We start from the raw sequence: 19,878 nt of genomic DNA on the forward strand, positions 1-19,878 counted from the left end.
TGTGGATCCGTTTTTTGCAGTAAAATGCAGTGACTCTGGGCATCCCAGCAAAGTCAATTGGTTTTAAGATATGACATTCAGACACTTTGTGAGGATCCGTTTTTGGGCTGAATGAGCATGTCAGTTTGTGTGGCATTTTTCTAATCTGCTTTGGCTATTGAAAACATCTATTAACTCAAAAACCTTTCAGGTGATGTGGTTTTTTAAAAAGCTGATCTGCTTTTGCAGCTGAAAAACGTATCCTCAAAAAACGCAGGAAAAACGCTGTGTGTGAATGTAGCCTTAGATCAGGAATAGAACAGCCATTTATAGGACATTTCATAACTTTCCCAAATTCCTATAAAAAAATATTCAGCACATTCTGCATTGAACTACTGTACCCAATTTATACATTTTAGGAGTGGGAGTCGGTCCATTTTATACCGACTCCAACTCTGACTCCGAACGCAGCATGTTGCATTTCGGCGCGCACGGCGCACCTTCAAGAGTGCGCAGCGCACGCCAAAATCCTACTAGCGCACGGCCAGCACACGATCTGCGCACTCTATGCTAAAGATAGGGTGCGCAGATCGCAATCGTCCATGTGCGATAGTAGGCGGCGATGACCGGATGGGGTGGGCAGGGACCCGGCAGGGGGCGGGGCTTAGCGGCGCCGTGCGCTGCTTCGAATAAACGCTAGTGTGAAACTAGCCTAACTTACCCTAACTGACAAATTATATTATGCAATAATACAATATACAAAACAATATGTTACAACTTTCTCCACAATAGTAACACATGCATGTGGCAATACCATTAAAGATGAGTGATAATACATATTTCTATGTAGCAGTACCGCAGAAGTTAATCATAAACATCATAACTTAGCAATATTTACATAATAACATAGGAGGGACAATCTGAGGAAGGGAAGCAACAAAGACATCATATCTCACTCCCTTACATAAGCACATCATATACAACCCCACACAGGGGCGGACCTACCTACCGCCCGTGCAGCCCATTCATTGAATGGGGGCCCCTGGGGAGAGGGGGCCCCTCCAGCCTCCAGCACTGCATGCAGGGGTGCAGCTATAATGAGGTGAGTTGAGCCAGCCTGTCAAGCGGCAGGCAGCAGAGGGTGGCATTATGCGCTCCTCTACCCGCAGCACCTACAATTTAGCCTCTTCTGCATGCTGGTGCTGCGGTCCTGCAAGAGTCTTGTAATTGATGAAGTCACAGGAGGGAAGGAGTCAGGGCCCCCTGATCATGTGACCCCTGACTCCTCCCCTCCTGTGACCTCATCACAGGTCCTGTGTGCACAGCCCTAGCCCTTATGCAGGACTCTGCTGTGCTGGTTGTCATTGTGCTGGATGAAGGAAGTTTACAGGGTGGATGTAGCAGAGCTGTGTGTATGAGGTGTACGAAGCAGAGCTGTGTGTGTGCGAGGTGTAAGGAGCGGAGCTGTGTGTGTACAAGGTGTAAAGAGCGGAGCCGTGTGTGTTTACGAGGGGTACGGAGCGGAGCAGTGTGTGTACAAGGTGTATGGAGCGAAGCCGGGTGTGTGTGTGAGGTGTACGGAGCAGAGCCGTGTGTGTATGATGTGTATGGAGTGGAGATGTGTATGGAGTGGAGCTGTGTGTGTACGGAGCTGAGCTGTGTGTGTACGAAGTGGAGCCGCGTGTGTATGGAGCAGAGCCGCACATGTGCGAGATGTATGGAGCAGAGCAGCGCATGTGCGAGGTGTACAGAGCGGAGCTGCACATGTGCGAGGTGTACGGAGCATAGCCGCATGTGTACGAGGTTTACAGAGCAGAGATGTGTATGGAGCGGAGCCGTGTGTGTGTACGGAGCGGAGCCGCATTTGTGCGAGGTGTACGAACCAAAGCCGCAAGTGTACAAGGTTTACGGAGTGGTGTCATGTGTGTACAAGGTTTACGGAGCGTGGCCATGTGTATACAAGGTGTACGGAGCAGAGCAGCATGTGTAAGAGGTTTACAGAGTGGAGCCATGTGTGTACTGAGTGGAGCCGTGTGTGTGCGAGGTGTACAGAGCAGAGCCGTGTGTGTATGAGGCATTAAAAGCGGAACAGTGCATATATGTGGTGTGTGAAGCCATACGTGTACAAGGTGTATGGTGGGGAGCATTCATACCTCCCAGCGGGACAGTCCCGATTTTGAGAGAAGGTTGGTCCACTCCCCCGGCTGGGAGCTTACTTTTCCCGTGGACACAGGAATACACTGTGGAACCCCAAGGAGCACTTTAAAATTCGCACGTGACGTTCCACCGGAAGTGACGTGCTAGAAGCTGACCGGAAATTAGGTAATTTCGGGAGGAGATTGTGACGGAACCATGGAGGCACTTCAGGGAATGCTTCAGATCCATCATCGTGTCCTCCTTCAACAGCGCGGACAGCAGGATCACCTTGGACTCGGGGATGCCGGCCATGTGAGTGGATCATGATCTGTCCTTCATTGGAAGGTTCAGGTGGGCACTACAGTGGGAGCCAGGCAACTATAGTATCTTTATAGAATATTTCTTTCTCTGTTTCTTTATCTCTATAATCTTTCTTTTTTCTTTCTCTCTCTCTGTTCTTTCATTCTCTCTCTGTTTCTTTCCTTCTTTCTTTCTCTGCTCTTTCTTTCTTTCCCCTCTTTCTTTCTCTCTCTCCGTTCTTTCTTTCTTTCTCCTCTTTCTTTCTCTCTCTGTTCTTTCTTTCTTTCTTTCTTTCTTTCTTTCTTTCTCTCTTTGTTTTCTTTTTTCTCTCTCTCTCTGTTCTTTCTTTTCCTCAGTACCAGTCAGTGTGCCCACAGTACCAGTAGAATAAGAGGGGTAGGAATCTAGGTGGCACTGGTCACATTGAGCCTCTGATACTTTTTACTGGTGTATAATCATATGCCGTGAGCACCCCCATAAAGTGAGCCAGCCCCAGACAACAGGGTACAAGCAAATCATTATTACTATCAGTCCAAGTGGACAATTATATACGTAAAGTTAATGATGTCCCTGTGCCAAGCAGTGCGGAGGATCAGAATACACTGAGACCAGAGCAGCGGGGTTTGGGGAGAAGAATTATATGGGGCCCATTATACTGTATTAAGTAATATATGGTGCCCGTTATTCTGTATGAAGTAATATATGGGGAGCATTATACTGTATGAAGTAATATATGGTGCCCATTATACTGTATGCAGTAATATATGGGGCCCATAGTACTGCATGAAGTAATATATGTGGCCCATTATACTGTATGAAGTAATATATGGTGCCCATTATACTGTATGAAGTAATATATGGTGCCCATTATACAGTATGAAGTAATATATGGGGCCCATTATACTGTATGGAGCATTATATGGGGCCCATAATACTGTATTCAGTAATATATGGGGCCCATAATACTGTGACGCATTATGTGGGGATAGGGGATGACTTTCTGTTTGTTGTGAATCTGACTGCTGGGACCCCCATGATCCTGGGAAGCGTAGCTTTGAAGAGAAGGGGCCCATGTAAATGGAGCTGTGGTCGATCATACGCACTGTGGTGCTATTCACATGTGGCTCTTCAAATAACTCATAAGAGAGTGATGAGGGGACGATAAAGTATAGCAAAAATTCACTGATCGGGGCTGATAAGTGTTATAGTTTGTGGGTTGGTGGGATTTGTGTGGCAGGGCTGCTTTTTTGTCCCAGTCCGGCCCTGTGCCAGGCCTACCATTTCAATTAATGACCCCTGTCCTGGATACTTCTGTGTTCTTGTATGTATGTGGGTGTGATGGCGCTGACATCCTTGTGTTTGAGCGGATCGGAGCACAGCTGCGGAGGAAGCAGAGAAACTAATTTCTCCATCTCCTCCATTGCCAGCATCGGCGTATATCGCCCAGCACTTGGATGATATCAGAGTGATGTGCGCTGTCACTCGCACCCATAGACAAATATGGATGCGAGTGAGCCGAGTTTCAGTCGAGTGTTGGTGACAATCGCAGCGTGCTCCAATTTCACTCGCACGTACAATACGGCCGAGGAAAAAACGGTGATGGGAGCTGCTCTATAGATAAATACTGGTCCGAGTGCTAAGCGATGTTTCATCACATAGCACTCATCTGTATTCATCGCTAGTGTGACGCCGGCCTTATGCTCAGATCACAAGAACCTTGGCCAGTCCATGCATTGCCATCTGATCTTGGATCGATTTGTACAGATGTCTGAACGTGTCCTTTGACAGATTGTGTTCTTGATGGTATACGCTATGGTGAAGACTCTTACATATATACATATACATATATATATATATATATATATATATATATAATACGCGGAAGCTGATAAGTTAAAGCCAGGGATCATTATACTACAGGCCTAAAGCCCCATTCTGCCTCCATACAGCAGGATTTCAGCCAACATTTGTAGCCTGGTGAGTGATAAAACTGCTTCTTTGCTTTGTAATTCAATTCATTCTATGCTGTTTATAAATATACTAGCTGAAGAGCCCGGCATAGAAAGATATTTATATAAATAGTAGCATAATTTTTTGAGGATATGTAACTGCACTTTATTCCTATTAGCCCTCTTTTTTTGTGTTTGGTGCCAATCTTTATTATTTCCAGTTTATATAGGCATGTGATTTTCTCCCAGAACTATGCACTTTAAAGTTCCTACATTCACCATTGTAGGCATTTACTACAGACCACCTGTGCAAGCTGAAGATATGGTTGAACTCTTTATGCATCAAATGGCGAAGTTCTCCAAAAAATATGACATACACTGTGTTCCAAATTATTATGCAAATTGGATTTAAGTGTCATAAAGATGTAATTTTTTGTTTTTCAAATAAACTCATAGATGGTATTGTGTATCAGGGCTCTTTGGATCACTGAAATCAATCTCAAGTGCCTGTGATAATTAGTTTACCAGGTGAGCCCAATTAAAGGAAAGCTACTTCAGAATGATGTTCCACATTATTAAGCAGGGCACAGGTTTCAAGGAATATAGGAAAGAAAAAGGATCTCTCTGCTGCTGAAAAGCATCAAATAGTGCAATGCCTTGGTCAAGAGATGAAAACATTAGATATTTCCCAAAAATTTAAACGTGATCATTGTACTGTTAAGAGAATTGTGGTTGATTCTGAGCACAGACATGTTTGTGCTGATAAAGGCAGAATGAGGAAGGTTTCTGCCAGGCAAGTTCATCGGATTAAGAGAGTGGCTGCTAAAAAGCCATTACAAACCAGCAAACAGATATTTAAAGCTGCTGGTGCCTCTGGAGTACCTCGAACCTCAAGGTGTAGGATCCTTCAAAGGCTTGCTGTGGTGCATAAACCTACTATTCAGCCACCCCTAAACAGTGTTCACAAGCAGAAATGGTAGCAGTGGGCCCAGACATACATGAAGACTAATTTTCATACAGTCTTGTTTACTGATGAGTGTCGAGCAACCCAGGATGGTCCAGATGGATGGAGTAGTGGATGGTTGGTGGATGGCCACTATGTCCCAACAAGGCTGCGATATCAGCAAGGAGGTGGAAGAGTCATGTTTTGGGCCGGAATCATGGAGAAACAGCTGGTAGGGCTCTTTAAGGTTCCTGAAGGTGTGAAAATAACCTCTGCAAAATATATCGAGTTTCTGACTGACAGCTGTCTTCCATGGTATAAAAAGCAGAAATGTGCCTTCAGGAGCAAAATCATTTTCATGCATGACAATGCACCATCTCATGCTGCAAAGAATACCTCTGAGTCATTGACTGCTATAGGCATAAAAGGAGATAAACTCATGGTGTGGCCACCATCTTTCCCCTGACCTCAACCCTATAGAGAACCTTTGGAGTATCATCAAGCAAAAGATCTATGAGGGTGGGAGGCAGTTCACATCAAAACAGCAGCTCTGGGAAGCTATTCTGACTTCATGCAAAGAAATACAAGCAGAAACTCTCCAAAAACTCACAAGTTCAATGGATGCAAGAATTGTGAAGGTGATATCAAAGAAGGGTTCCTATGTTAACATATCACTTGGCCTGTTAGGATGTTTTGGAGTTAAATAGCTTTTTTGTTCCGTGAATGTGACCTCCTAATGCTGCAAATTCCACAAATGAACATTTTCAGTTCTTTAACCCCTTCCCGACATCCGACGGTATATCCCGTCCATGGGACCTGGGCCCCTATGCCCATGGACGGGATAGTACGTCGGGCGCGATCAGCGGCGCCCACGTGGTGAGCGCCGCTGATCGCGGCCGGGTGTCAGCTGATTATCACAGCCCCCGGCACGTTAACCCCTTGCACACTGCGATCAAACATGATCGCGGTGTACCGGGAGTTAAAGGGAAGCATCGGCAGGGAGGGGGCTCCCTCCGTGCTTCCCTGAGCCCCCCACGGCAGCGCAATGTGCAGCGCTGCTGCGGGGGACTCCTTTCCTCCAGGCCCCCGAATCCAAGATGGCGACGGGGGCCTTCGGGGGCCTGCGGAAGCTGGCTTCCTCAGTGCCTGCAAAGTGCAGGCATGAGGAAGCCTTCTGCAGTGCCTGTGTCAGATCGCTGATCTGTCACAGTGATCTGTGATGTGACAGATCAGCGATCTGTCACAGGACAGTGATGTCCCACCTGGGACTATTCAATAAAGTAAAAAAAAAATAAAAAAAAGTGTAAAAATAATTTTAAAAAAATCGCCAAATAAATTAGAAAAAAAAAAAAAAATATTCCCCCAATAAATCCATTTTTTGGAAATAATAAAAAAAAAACAATAAAAGTACACATATTAGGTATCGCCGCGTCCGTAACAACCCGCCCTATAAAACTGTCCCATTAGTTAACCCCTTTAGCGAACCCCTTAAAAAATAAAAATAAAAAACGAAGCAAAAAATAATGATTTATTATCATACTGCCAAACAAAAAGTGTAATAACGCGCGATCAAAAAGACGCATATAAATATCCATGGTACCGCTGAAAACGTCATCTTGTCCCGCAAAAAACGAGCTACCACACAGCATCATCAGTGAAAAAATAAAAAAGTTATAGCTCGCAGAATAAAGCGATGCAAAAATAATTATTTTTTATATAAAATAGTTTTCATTGCATAAAACCGACAAAAACATAAAAAAACGACCTAAATGAGGTATCGCTGTAACCGTACTGACCCAAAGAATAAAATTGCTTTATCAATTTTACCGCACGCAGAACGGTGTAAACGCACCCCCCCAAAAGAAATTCATGAAACGCTGGTTTTTCTTCATTCTGCGTCCCAAAAATCGGAATAAAAAGCGATCAAAAAATTTCACGTGCCCGAAAATGGTACCAATAAAAACGTCAACTCGTCCCGCAAAAAATAAGACCTCACATGACCCGGTGGGTCAAAATACGGAAAAATTATAGCTCTCAATATGTGGTGATGCAAAAACTATTTTTACAATAAAAAGCGTCTTTTAGCGTGCGACAGCTGCCAAAAATAAAAACCGCCATAAATAGTAAATCAAACCCCCCGTTATCACCCCCTTAGTTAGGGAAAAATAATAAAATAAAAAAAATGTATTTATTTCCATTTTTCCATTAGGGTTAGGGCTAGGGGTGTGTTGGGGTAGGGTTAGGGCTAGGGTTAGGGTAGGGTTAGGGTTAGGGCTAGGGTTAGGGTTAGGGTTAGGGCTAGGGTTAGGGTTAGGGCTAGCGTTAGGGCTAGGATTAGGGTTAGGGCTAAGGGCATGTTGGGGTTCGGGTTGGAGTTAGAATTGGGGGTTTCCACTGTTTGGGCACATCAGGGGTTCTCCAAATGCAACATGGCGTCTGATCTCAATTCCAGCCAATTCTGAGTTGAAAAAGTCAAATGGTGCTCCTTCCCTTCCAAGCTCTGCCATGCGCCCAAACAGTGTTTTACCCCCACATGTAGGGTATCAGCCTACTCAGGACAAATTGCAAAACAATTTTTGGGGTCCAATTTCTCCTGTTACCCTTAGGAAAATAAAAAATTGGGGGCAAAAATATCATTTTTGTGGAAAAAAATGATTTTTTTATTTTCACGTCCGAGTGTTATAAACTTCTGTGAAGCACTTGGGGGTTCAAAGTGCTCACCACACATCTAGATAAGTTCCGTGGGGGGTCTAGTGTCCAAAATGGGGTCACTTGTGGGGAGTTTCAATAGTTTAGGTACATCAGGGGCTCTCCAAACGCACATGACACCCGCAGACCATTCCATCAAAGTCTGCATTCCAAAACGTCACTACTTCCCTTCCGAGCCCCGACGTGTGCCCATACAGTAGTTTTCTCCCACATATGGGGTATCAGCATACTCAGGACAAATTGGACAACAACTTTTAAGGTCCAATTTCTCCTGGTACCCTTGGGAAAATAAAAAAATGGTGACTAAAAGATCATGTTTGTGGAAAAAATACGAATTTTTTATTTTCACGCCCGGGCGTTATAAACTTCTGTGAAGCACTGGGGGGTTCAAAGTGCTCACCACACATCTAGATAAGTTCCTTGGGGGGTCTAGTTTACAAAATGGTGTCATTTGTGGGGGATTTCCACTGTTTAGGTACATTAGGGGCCAGCGTCGGACTGGCCCACCGGAGAACCGGAGGATTCTCCGGTGGGTCCTGGCATCTGGTGGGCTCTGGCACCTCCTGGCATACAGGGCCAGCAGTTGCCTAGGGCCCCCGCTGCTCCCCCAGCCAGTGGTGTGTCGCACACCATGCAGCTGCTATGGGGGCCCCTGCCAGCGGAGCAGCAGCGGGTGTCAGGAGGCAGGAGCCCCTGTCCCCGCTGCTAAAGAGAAATGAATATTCACTGCGAAGCAGTGAATATCATTTCACAGTCTCCACCCCCCAGAGGCCCCGCCCCCAGCCCAGTAAGCTGCTCTGCAGACTACAGCTGTAAATTAGGGCCGGCGCCGCCCTCAGTCCCCTCTGCTCCTGACTCACAGCCAGTGCGCGATGACGTCACTACATCGCGCACCCGCTGTGTGCCTGGCAGAGGGGGCAGCTCCTGACACTGAAGCCGGGATCAGCGTGGGAGCGAGGAGGAGAGGTGAGTATTGTGTTTTGTTTTTTTTTTTTATATCTCTCTTGCTCTCTCTATCTGTCTCTCGCTATCTATCTATCTATCTATCTCTATATATCTCTCTCTCTATCTCTCTTATATCTATCTATCTTTCTATCTCTATCTATTATCTATATCTATCTATCTCTATATATATCTCTATCTATTTTCTATATCTATCTCTATCGTTCTATCTTTATATCTATCTTTCTATCTCTACATCTATCTCTATATCTATCTATCTCTATATCTTTCTATATATATCTCTATATCTATCTATTATGTCTATCTATCTATCTCTATATCTATCTATCTTACTCTATCTATCTCTATATCTATTATCTCTATATTTATTATCTATCTAGCTACCATCTATATATATCTATCTTTATCTATATATATCTCTATCTAATATCTATATCTATCTATCTCTATACCTATCTATCTATTTATCTATCTCTATATCTATCTCTATATCTTTTCTCTGTATCTATCTATCTCTATATCTATATCTCTCGCTATCTATCGCTCTATCTCTATATCTATATCTATCTCTATATCTATCTTTATATCTATATCTATATATCTATCTCTATCTATCTCTATATCTATCTCTATATCTATTTCTCTCTATATCTATCTCTATATCTCTTTCTATAGCTATCTATCTATATATCTCTATCTATCTCTATATCTATCTCTCTGTATATCTATCTATCGCTCTATCTCTATCTATGTTTCTCTATCTATTTATCTCTATATCTTTTCTCTGTATCTATCTCTCTCTATATCTATATCTATCTATCTCTATATCTATTATCTCTATATCTATTTCTCTCTATCTCTCTCTCTATATCTATCTATTTATCTCTATCTCTATATCTATCTCTCTGTATATCTATCTTTCTATCTCTATATCTATCTCTATATCTATCTATCTTTCTCTATCTATCTATCTCTATCTATTATCTATATCTATCTCTATCTATCGCTCTATCTCTATATCTATATTTCTATCTCTACATCTATCTCTATATCTATCTTTCTATCTATCTCTATATCTATCTATATCTATATCTATTATGTCTATCTATCTAGCTATCTCTATTATCTATATCTACCTATCTCTATATCTTTCTATCTTACTCTATCTCTATATCTATCTGTTATCTCTATATTTATTATCTATCTATCTCTATCTATTATCTATATCTATCTCTATCTATTTATCGATCTCTGTATCTATCTCTCTCTATATCTATCTCTCTCTATCTACCGCTCTCTCTATCTCTATCTATCTTTATATCTATATCTATCTATCTCTATATCTATCTATTATCTCTATATCTATCTACCTATCTATCTCTATATCTATCTCTATATCTATATCTGTTTCTCTCTATATCTATCTCTATATCTCTCTCTCTATAGCTATCTATATATTATCTCTATATGTATCTATTATCTCTATATCTATCTATCTCTATATCTATCTATCTCTATATCCATATCTATCTCTATATCTATCTCTATATCTATCTATCTCTATATCTATCTATCTCTATATCTATCTTTCTATCTAACACTATATCTCTATATCTATCTCTATATCTATCTATTATATCTATCTATTATCTCTATTATCTATATCTATCTATCCATCTATCTATCTAGCTATCTCTATCTATCTCTATATCTCTCTATATCTATCTATCTATCTTTCTAACTCTATATCTATCTATCTCTATACATATCTCTATATCTAGCTATTATCTCTATATCTATCTCTATATCTATCTTTCTATATCTATCTGTCTCTATATCTATCTCTATATCTATCTATCTATCTATCTCTATATCTATTATCTCCTATATCTATCTATCTCTATATATATCTCTATATCTATCTATATATGTCTATATTATTATTATTATTATTATTATTATTATTATTATTATTATTATTATTATTATTATTATTATATCTGTATATCTCTATCTATTATCTATCTCTATCTATTATCTATCTCTATCTCTATATCTATCTATCTATCTCTATATCTTTCTATCTATAGCTATCTATCTCTATATCTATCCATTATCTATTTTCTATCTATCTCTATATCTATCTATCTATATTTCTTTCTATATCTATCTTTAAATCTATCTCTATCTATCTCTATCTATCTCTATGAATCTTTCTATCTATATCTATCCATTATCTACTTTCTATCCATTATCTACTATCTATCTCTATATCTATCTATTTCTACATCTATCTTTCTATCTATATCTATCTAACTCTATATCTATATATCTATATAGCATTATACCCTATGAGGGGGCAGCATTATACCCTATGAGGGGGTGCATTATTCCCTATGAGGGGGGCAGTATTATACCCTATGAGGGGGCAGCATTATACCCTATGAGGAGGCAGCATTATACCCTATGAGGAGGCAGCATTATACCCTATGAGGAGGCAGCATTATTCCCTATGAGGGGGGCAGTATTATACCCTATGAGGGGGGCAGTATTATACCCTATGAGGGGGGCAGTATTATACCCTATGAGGGGGGCAGTATTATACCCTATGAGGGGGTGCATTATTCCCTATGAGGGGGTGCATTATTCCCTATGAGGGGGGGCAGTATTATACCCTATGAGGGGGGCAGTATTATACCCTATGAGGGGGGCAGTATTATACCCTATGAGGGGGCAGCATTATACCCTATGAGGGGGTGCATTATTCCCTATGAGGGGGTGCATTATTCCCTATGAGGGGGGCAGCATTATACCCTATGAGGGGGGCAGTATTATACCCTAAGAGGGGGTGCATTATACCCTATGAGGGGGTGCATTATACCCTATGAGGGGGTGCATTATTCCCTATGAGGGGGTGCATTATTCCCTATGAGGGGGGCAGTATTATACCCTATGAGGGGGGCAGTATTATACCCTATGAGGGGGGCAGCATTATACCCTATGAGGGGGTGCATTATTCCCTATGAGGGGGTGCATTATTCCCTATGAGGGGGGCAGCATTATACCCTATGAGGGGGGCAGTATTATACCCTAAGAGGGGGTGCATTATACCCTATGAGGGGGTGCATTATACCCTATGAGGGGGTGCATTATTCCCTATGAGGGGGTGCATTATTCCCTATGAGGGGGGCAGTATTATACCCTATGAGGGGGGCAGTATTATATTCTATGAGATGGCTGCATTATATTCTATGAGATGGCTGCATTATACTATGTGAGGGGGCTGCTTTATATTCTATGAGGGGGCTACCCCAACTCCTGCTACATAATTAAGACATGTACAACCTTATATTATACCCGGATATTAGCGTGTTTTACCGCATAATTGGTGGTCTGGTATTTAACTCTATGCAGCTACATAGTGGGCCCCAAGAATGATTTTCTCTGGTGGGCCCAAGGTGTTCCAGTCCGACGCTGTTAGGGGCTCTCCAAAGGCAACATTACACCCGCAGACCATTCCATCAAAGTCTGCATTCCAAAACGTCACTACTTCCCTTCCGAGCCCCGACGTGTGCCCATACAGTAGTTTTCTCCCACATATGGGGTATCAGCATACTCAGGACAAATTGGACAACAACTTTTGTGGTCGAATTTCTCCTGGTACCCTTGGGAAAATAAAAAAATGGTGACTAAAAGATCATGTTTGTGGAAAAAATACGAATTTTTTATTTTCACGCCCGGGCGTTATAAACTTCTGTGAAGCACTGGGGGGTCAAAGTGCTCACCACACATCTAGATAAGTTCCTTAGGGGGTCTAGTTTCCAAAATGGTGTCATTTGTGGGGGGTTTCCACTGTTTTGGTACATCAGGGGTTTTCCAAACGCGACATGGTGTCCGATCTCAATTCCAGCCAAAAACGTCAAATGGCGCTGCTTCCCTTCCGAGCTCTGCCATGCGCCCAAATAGTCATTTACACCCACATATGGGGTATCAGCGTACTCAGGACAAATTGCACAATAACTTTTAGGGTCCTGTTACCCTTGGAAAAATAAGAATTGAGGGTGAAAAGATCATTTTTGTGGAAAAAATATGATTTTTTAATTGTATGGCTTTATGTTATAAACTTCTGTGAAGCCCATGGGGGTTCAAAGTTCTCACCACACATCTAGATAAGTTCCGTAGGGGGTCTAGTTTCCAAAATGGTGTCATTTGTGGGGAGTTTCCACTGTTTTGGTACATCAGGGGTTTTCCAAACGCGACATGGTGTCCGATCTCAATTCCAGCCAAAAACGTCAAATGGCGCTGCTTCCCTTCCGAGCTCTGCCATGCGCCCAAATAGTGGTTTACCCCCACATGTGGGGTATCAGCGTACTCAGGACAAATTGCACAATAACTTTTAGGGTCCTGTTACCCTTGGGAAAATAAAAATTGGGGTTAAAAAAGATCATTTTTGTGGAAAAAATATGATTTTTTAATTGTACCGCTGTACGTTATAAACTTTTGTAAAGCCCTTGTGGGTTCAAAGTTCTCACCACATATCTAGATAAGTTCCTTGGGGGGGTCTAGTTTCCAAAATGGGGTCACTTGTAGGGGGTTTCCACTGTTTAGGTACATCAGGGACTCTCCAAACGTGACATGGCGTCCAATCTGAATTCCAGCCAATTTTGCATTGAAAAAGTCAAACGGCGCTCCTTCCATTCTGAGCTCTGCCATGCGCCGAAACAGTCGTTCCCTCCCACATATCAGGTATCTGCGTACTCAGGACAAATTGCAAAATAACTTTTGCAGTCCAATTTCTCCTGTTACCCTTGGTAAAATAAAAAAAATTGAACCTGAATTATTTTTTTTATGAAAAAAAGTTAGATGTTCATTTTTTTTTAAATATTCAAAAAAATGAATGTGACGCACCTAAAGGGTTAATAAACTTCTTGAATGTGGTTTTGAGCACCTTAAGGGGTGCAGTTTTTAGAATGGTGTCACTTTTGGGTATTTTCTATCATATAGACCCCTCAAAGTGGCTTCAAATGTGATGTGGTCCTAAAAATAAAATGGTGTTGTAAAAATGAGAAATCGCTGGTCAACTTTTAACCCTTATAACTTCCTAACAAAAAAAAATTTTGGTTCCAAAATTGTGCTGATGTAAAGTAAACATGTGGGAAATGTTAGTTATCAAGTTTTTTGTGTGCCGTATCTCTGTGATTTAAGGGCATAAAAATTCAAAGTTGGAAAATTGCGAAATTTTCAAAATTTTTGCCAAATTTCCGTTTTTCTCACAAATAAACGCAAGTTATTTGAATGAAATTTTACCACTAACATGAAGTACAATATGTCACGAGAAAACAATGTCAGAATCACCGGGATCCATGGAAGCGTTTCAGAGTTATGACCTCATAAAGGTACAGTGGTCAGAATTGTAAAAATTGGCCCGGTCATGAACGTGCAAACCACCCTTGGGGGTGAAGGGGTTAAAACAGATCAAATGTTTAGAAATTCTACTGTGCCTAATAATTTGGAACAGTGCAATTTGAGTTTTTATTCATTTTGGAGATTATACTGTTATCATTGGGAGATTTCTTCAATAAAATTTGATGTATACTCTAACAGGTGATGACTTTTATTAGACTGACTGTCATTTGTACCGACTATTTAGGAAAATCATGGAAAAATATCATTTGCATAATAATTTGGTCAAGGAAATTCTTATCCTCTCTTGCTGACAACTTTATCTTCCAAAAGGTAGGGGAGAAAACAAGGGGATCTGCTACCTTGGATCTAATTCTCATAAACAGGGAGGAAATGGTTGAGGAGGTAAAAGTGGCTGGGACCCTAGGAGGTAGCGACCATGCTATTTTAGAGTTTTGGATAACTAGAAGAAGGAAGACCTGTGAAGACTCGGACGTCAAGGTTAGATTTCAGAAAGGCAGATTTTAAGGGACTCAGAAAGAGAATTGGGGGGATCCAATGGCTGGATAACCTTAAGGACAAAAATGTCCAGGAAGGATGGGAAATCTTGAAAAATGAAATTCTCAAAGGACAATTGTTAACAATTCCGAAAAGAGGGAAGAATAGGAAGCATTTAAAAAAACCAGGATGGATGAACACAGAAATTAAGCACATGCTAAAAAGGAAGAAAGAAATGTTTATAAAATGGAAAGAGGGAGGTATATCTAAAGAAGAATATAAGGTTGTCTGCAGGACCTGCAGGGCACAAATCAGATTACTAAAGCTGACAATGAATTGAGGCTTGCAAGAGATGTCAAAAGCAATAATAAAGGATTTTGGGGATATGTCAAAAGTTGAGCGAAACGAGTCGGTCAAATTAAAAAATAGCTGACTTTAGCTAAAGTCGGGTTTCGCCGATTGAAACCCGACCATAGCGTGAGGGCGGCCATGAGGTCGCCGATCAGAGCGCCAAAGTCGCGTTTCAAATAATGCTTCCAGTGCCTTTTCTCAGCCAATGATGGAGGACGCACACTGTGGGCAACGCAATGACATGGGCAGTGGCCACCACCATCTTAGAGAAGGGCATTGAAGTGATTGGCTGGCTTTGTGTGGCGTCACAGTGGGTACAAAAGGCTGTGACCACCGACCGCCATCTTCTGCCGATCTTAGAAAAGGGAGAGGTGCTGCTGCTGATTCTGAATAAGGGAGAGCGTTAGGCAGGGAAGAAAAAAAAATTGCTTCTTCTGAGAATGCTTTTCACTGTAGAGTTAGTGTGCAGTGAAAGGGGAGGATTTTTGTTGTGTGCAGCAGCGCTGGTGATGATTAGGCTGCCTTTTAAGGCTACCTGCTAGCTGCATTGCTGTGTGCCACTGCTGTTCAAACTGCTTTTTTCAAAACACTCCAACTTTTATTATTTTGTCCTGGTGAGTAACTGAGCGTTCATTTTTTCAAACACCGTATAGCGGTGTACGCTCCTCACACACTACAGTGTACCGCCTGGTATCACGGACAAATAGAAGCTATCTGTGTGTGACTCTGGAAAAAAAAGCTGAGGAGTTTTTCCATTTTTCCAGACCTACACCTTAGAGAGCTGTCCGCTTTTCAAACAGTTTCGTATATCTGCTGTTTGACAACGGTCAAAACTAGACAGAGACAGCGTGTGTCAGTCCCTATAGAAATAGACGGAGATTGACAATTTTCCATACAGACACTGTATAGCAGTGTACGCTCCTCACACACTACCGTGTACCGCCTTGTATCACGGACAAATAGAAGCTATCTGTGTGTGACTCTAGGAAAAAAAAGCTGAGGAGTTTTTCCATTTTTCCAGACCTACACCTTAGAGTGCTGTCCGCTTTTCAAAGTTTCATATATCTGCTGTTTGATAACGGTCAAAACTAGACAGAGACAGCGTGTGTCAGTCCCTATACAAGTAGACAGAGATTGACAATTTTCCATACACACATCATATAGAGCTGTCTGATTCTCAAACAGTATTGTATATCTGCCGTTCGCATTACAGTCACATCTATACAGAGTCAGTGTGTGTGTGACACTCCATAAATACATATACGGAGATTGTTAGTTACACAAAAAACATATACAGCTGTACACTTCTGATACAGTTCCGTATATCTGCTTGTTGGATTATGGACCAATACATACTGTGAGAGCGTCTGTGACTAACAAAATATATACGTAGATTTAATTTTTGTAATACACCTTACACAGCTGTACGCTCCTCATACAGTACCATCTGGCAAAAGCACAGTAGCAGCTAAGGCAGGAGGTGTTGAGCCTGTGTCATGGTGTAGCTCTGGAAGGCCTGTAAGGCTCCGTTTTCTGGGAGTAGGTAGACTGCTTTTAAAGCCGGAGCATCAGGAACTCGTTTTGGCTTACATTGCTGAAACATCCTCCAGCTCTATTGCCTCCTCTTCTGAAGTTTAAAAAATGCAAGCACTGAGTCGTAAGTGCAGGCTTCTGGTCAGGAGCAACCACTTTCCTTGTGTCCTTCACCCACACCAAAAGTGAAGGATGCGGCAGCACACACTTCAGATTACTCCATGGAGCTCTTTTCACATACCATGCCTGGGTTAATTAAAAATGGGGCACATCATATACTGGAGCATTCAAAATGGGGGACATCTGACACTGAAGCATCATCCATGAGGCCCATCATATGCTGGAGCATTCTAAATGGGGCAGATCAGACACTGGAGCAGCATCTATGGGGCCCATCATATACTGGAGCATTCCAAATGGGGGACATCAGACACTGGAGCAGCATCTATGGGGCACATGATACAGTGGAGCATTACAAATGGAGCCCATTATATATTGAGCATTATTAGGGTCCATCATACACTGGAGCATCATCCATGAGGCCCATCATATACTGGAGCATTCCAGATTGGGGACATCAGACACTGGAGCAGCATTTACGGGGCCCATTATACACTGGAGCATTAGAAATGGAGCCCATTATATGTGGAGCATTATTTAGGCCCATAACACACTGGAGCATCGTCCATGGGGACCATCATACACTGTAGCATTATGTGGAGCGCATCATATACTGTATGGAACATTATATGTGGCCAATTATTCTGTATGGAGAAATATATGGGGCTCATTATTCTGTATGGCACACAATGTGGTGGCCATAATACTGTATGGAGTAATATACTGTCCATTTTTTGAGCTATTGTACAATTTAAAATAGATCAGTCATGTCATGTTAGCAGTGAAGTATTTGTCATTGTACTATACCTATATTTCTGTGGCATATCGGAACATCATGAGCTGTGGTATGTGTTAAAGGGGCGCACTGACACTCTTTGGCCCAGGGCACACGAATACCTGGAGCCAGCCCTACCCCCCAAAACTGTAGCCAAATAACCCCCTGTTTTCAATGCGTAACTATTATTATGAAGTAAATTAAGGTTGACAAGCTTCAGTAATAAGAATTGATGTTTTTGGCATTGAAATGGGCACTGTAGGTGTGTTTACTGTCCTCCACTCCCTGCCGACTTTGCTTATCCCCACTGACTTGCATTGGGTTTCATGTTTCAGTCGGCCTCTGACTTTTCCCTAATGTCGGCCGATTTCGTTCGACCCGACTTTTGAGAAAGTCGGGTTTCATGAAACCTGACTCGACCCTAAAAAAGGCAAAGTCGCTCATCTCTAGTCAAAAGTAAAAGAAAAGTCAAATATGCTATAGGATTTTTGAGAAGGCCGAACTTTTAAATTCCTATTTTGCATCTGTTTTCTCTCAGAAAGGAAATGTAACATGAACTGTTCTTCACTGTCCTATTGTGATATGTTAGGAAGAACTGATATGTTAGGAAGAACTCCCGGAGTGGACCCGCTGGACCGTGGCAACGAACCTCCCACGGACGAGCTGACCAGGTGGACCACCCCCTATACAGGGAGTGTTAGGGGCAGGCCCGCGGGTAACTATCACCATGGCAGCTGGTACCCTGGGGAGGACACAGGAGTCACGACAGGTGGTCGGAGAGACTGGCGGGGGATCTCCCCAAGACAGGAACACAGATGGCAATCAGGACTTGGAGTGACGGCAAAACGGCAAGGACCGGACACGGACTGGAAGACTGCACAGGACAGAGTGGAGCCCCGGAGTACTAGGACCTAGAAGAGAGAACAGCGGAGAGCACGGGTAAGATATAGAGCAAAAGCTGCAGGCAGAGGAGCGAACAGAGGGACGAGGGGCCAGAATCACGAGCTAGGCACAAGTGATCATCAGGCATCGCCAGGAGGAAGAGGCGGCCTGATATAGGGAGTGTGCCTGGGACTTCCGGGTCATGACCTCCCCCCAGAGCAGAGAGAAGAAGAGGGCGCGCGCCTGCAGGGGAACTGGAGCGCGTGAACGCTCCTGAGCATGGTGTGGGCGCGTGTCCGAGGAGCAGGAAGCTAGGCAGGGGCGCGCGCCCGACGGAGAGCAGGAGACTGAGCGGGAGCGCGTGCTGGGTGAGTGCGTCGGGGAGCTGGGAGCTGCAGTGAGGACCGAAGCGGGCGCGGCAGCGGTGTAGGAGCCGGGAGTGAGTGGGATGGCAGAGGCGGCGGTGAGGAGGCTGGCGGGGACCGCGGCAGCAGCTGCAGCAGAGGCGTGACAGTACCCCCCTCCTTAGGCGCCCCCCTCTGCAGACTGGAAAGAAACTTAGTCATAATTCTGGGAGCCTGGATATTCTCCCGAGGCTCCCAGGATCTCTCCTCGGGACCAAAACCCTTCCAATCAACTAGAAAAAAGGTTCTCCCCTTTGCTTCTTCATGACTAAAATGTCTTTAACCTCAAACACATCGTCAGTGGAGACAGGTAGAGGAGAATGGGTAGCAGAGGCATGGAACTGATTGAGGATGACAGGTTTTAGGAGGGATACGTGAAAGGAATTAGGGATGCGGAGCGAGGCGGGAAGTCGCAGTTTGTAGGCGACATCATTGATACGAGCCAAGACCTCAAAGGGTCCAATGTACCGGGGTCCCAGTTTGCGCGAAGGGATCTATACGCGAATGTACTTGGAGGATAACCAAACCTTATCACCCGGATGATATAGTGGGGGGTCCAAGCGCCTTTTGTCAGCGTGTCTTTTCACCCTGTCACAAGCTAACTCGAGAGCGGTCTTGGTCTCCTGCCAGATCCTAGAGAAATCCCCAGACAGAAGATCTGCCGCCGGTGCACCCGAGATAGGAGGAAACAGTAAAGGTACACCCGGAGACGACAATAAAAGGTGACTTGGCAGAAGATTCGCTGACGTGATTGTTATAGGCGAATTCAGCCCACGGGAGTAAGTCAGACCAGTCATTCTGGTGGGCATTAGAAAAGTGGCGGAGATAATTCACCAAATTCTGGTTAGTTCGCTCTGCTTGACCGTTGGACTGAGGGTGGTACGAGGAGGAGAAGTCAAGCGTGATGTCCAGAGACCGGCATAGGGCTCTCCA

The sequence above is a fragment of the Dendrobates tinctorius genome, unplaced genomic scaffold (assembly GCF_039654945.1).
Source record: "Dendrobates tinctorius isolate UK_male_01 unplaced genomic scaffold, ASM3965494v1 ptg000028l, whole genome shotgun sequence".
Lineage (NCBI taxonomy): Eukaryota > Metazoa > Chordata > Amphibia > Anura > Dendrobatidae > Dendrobates > Dendrobates tinctorius.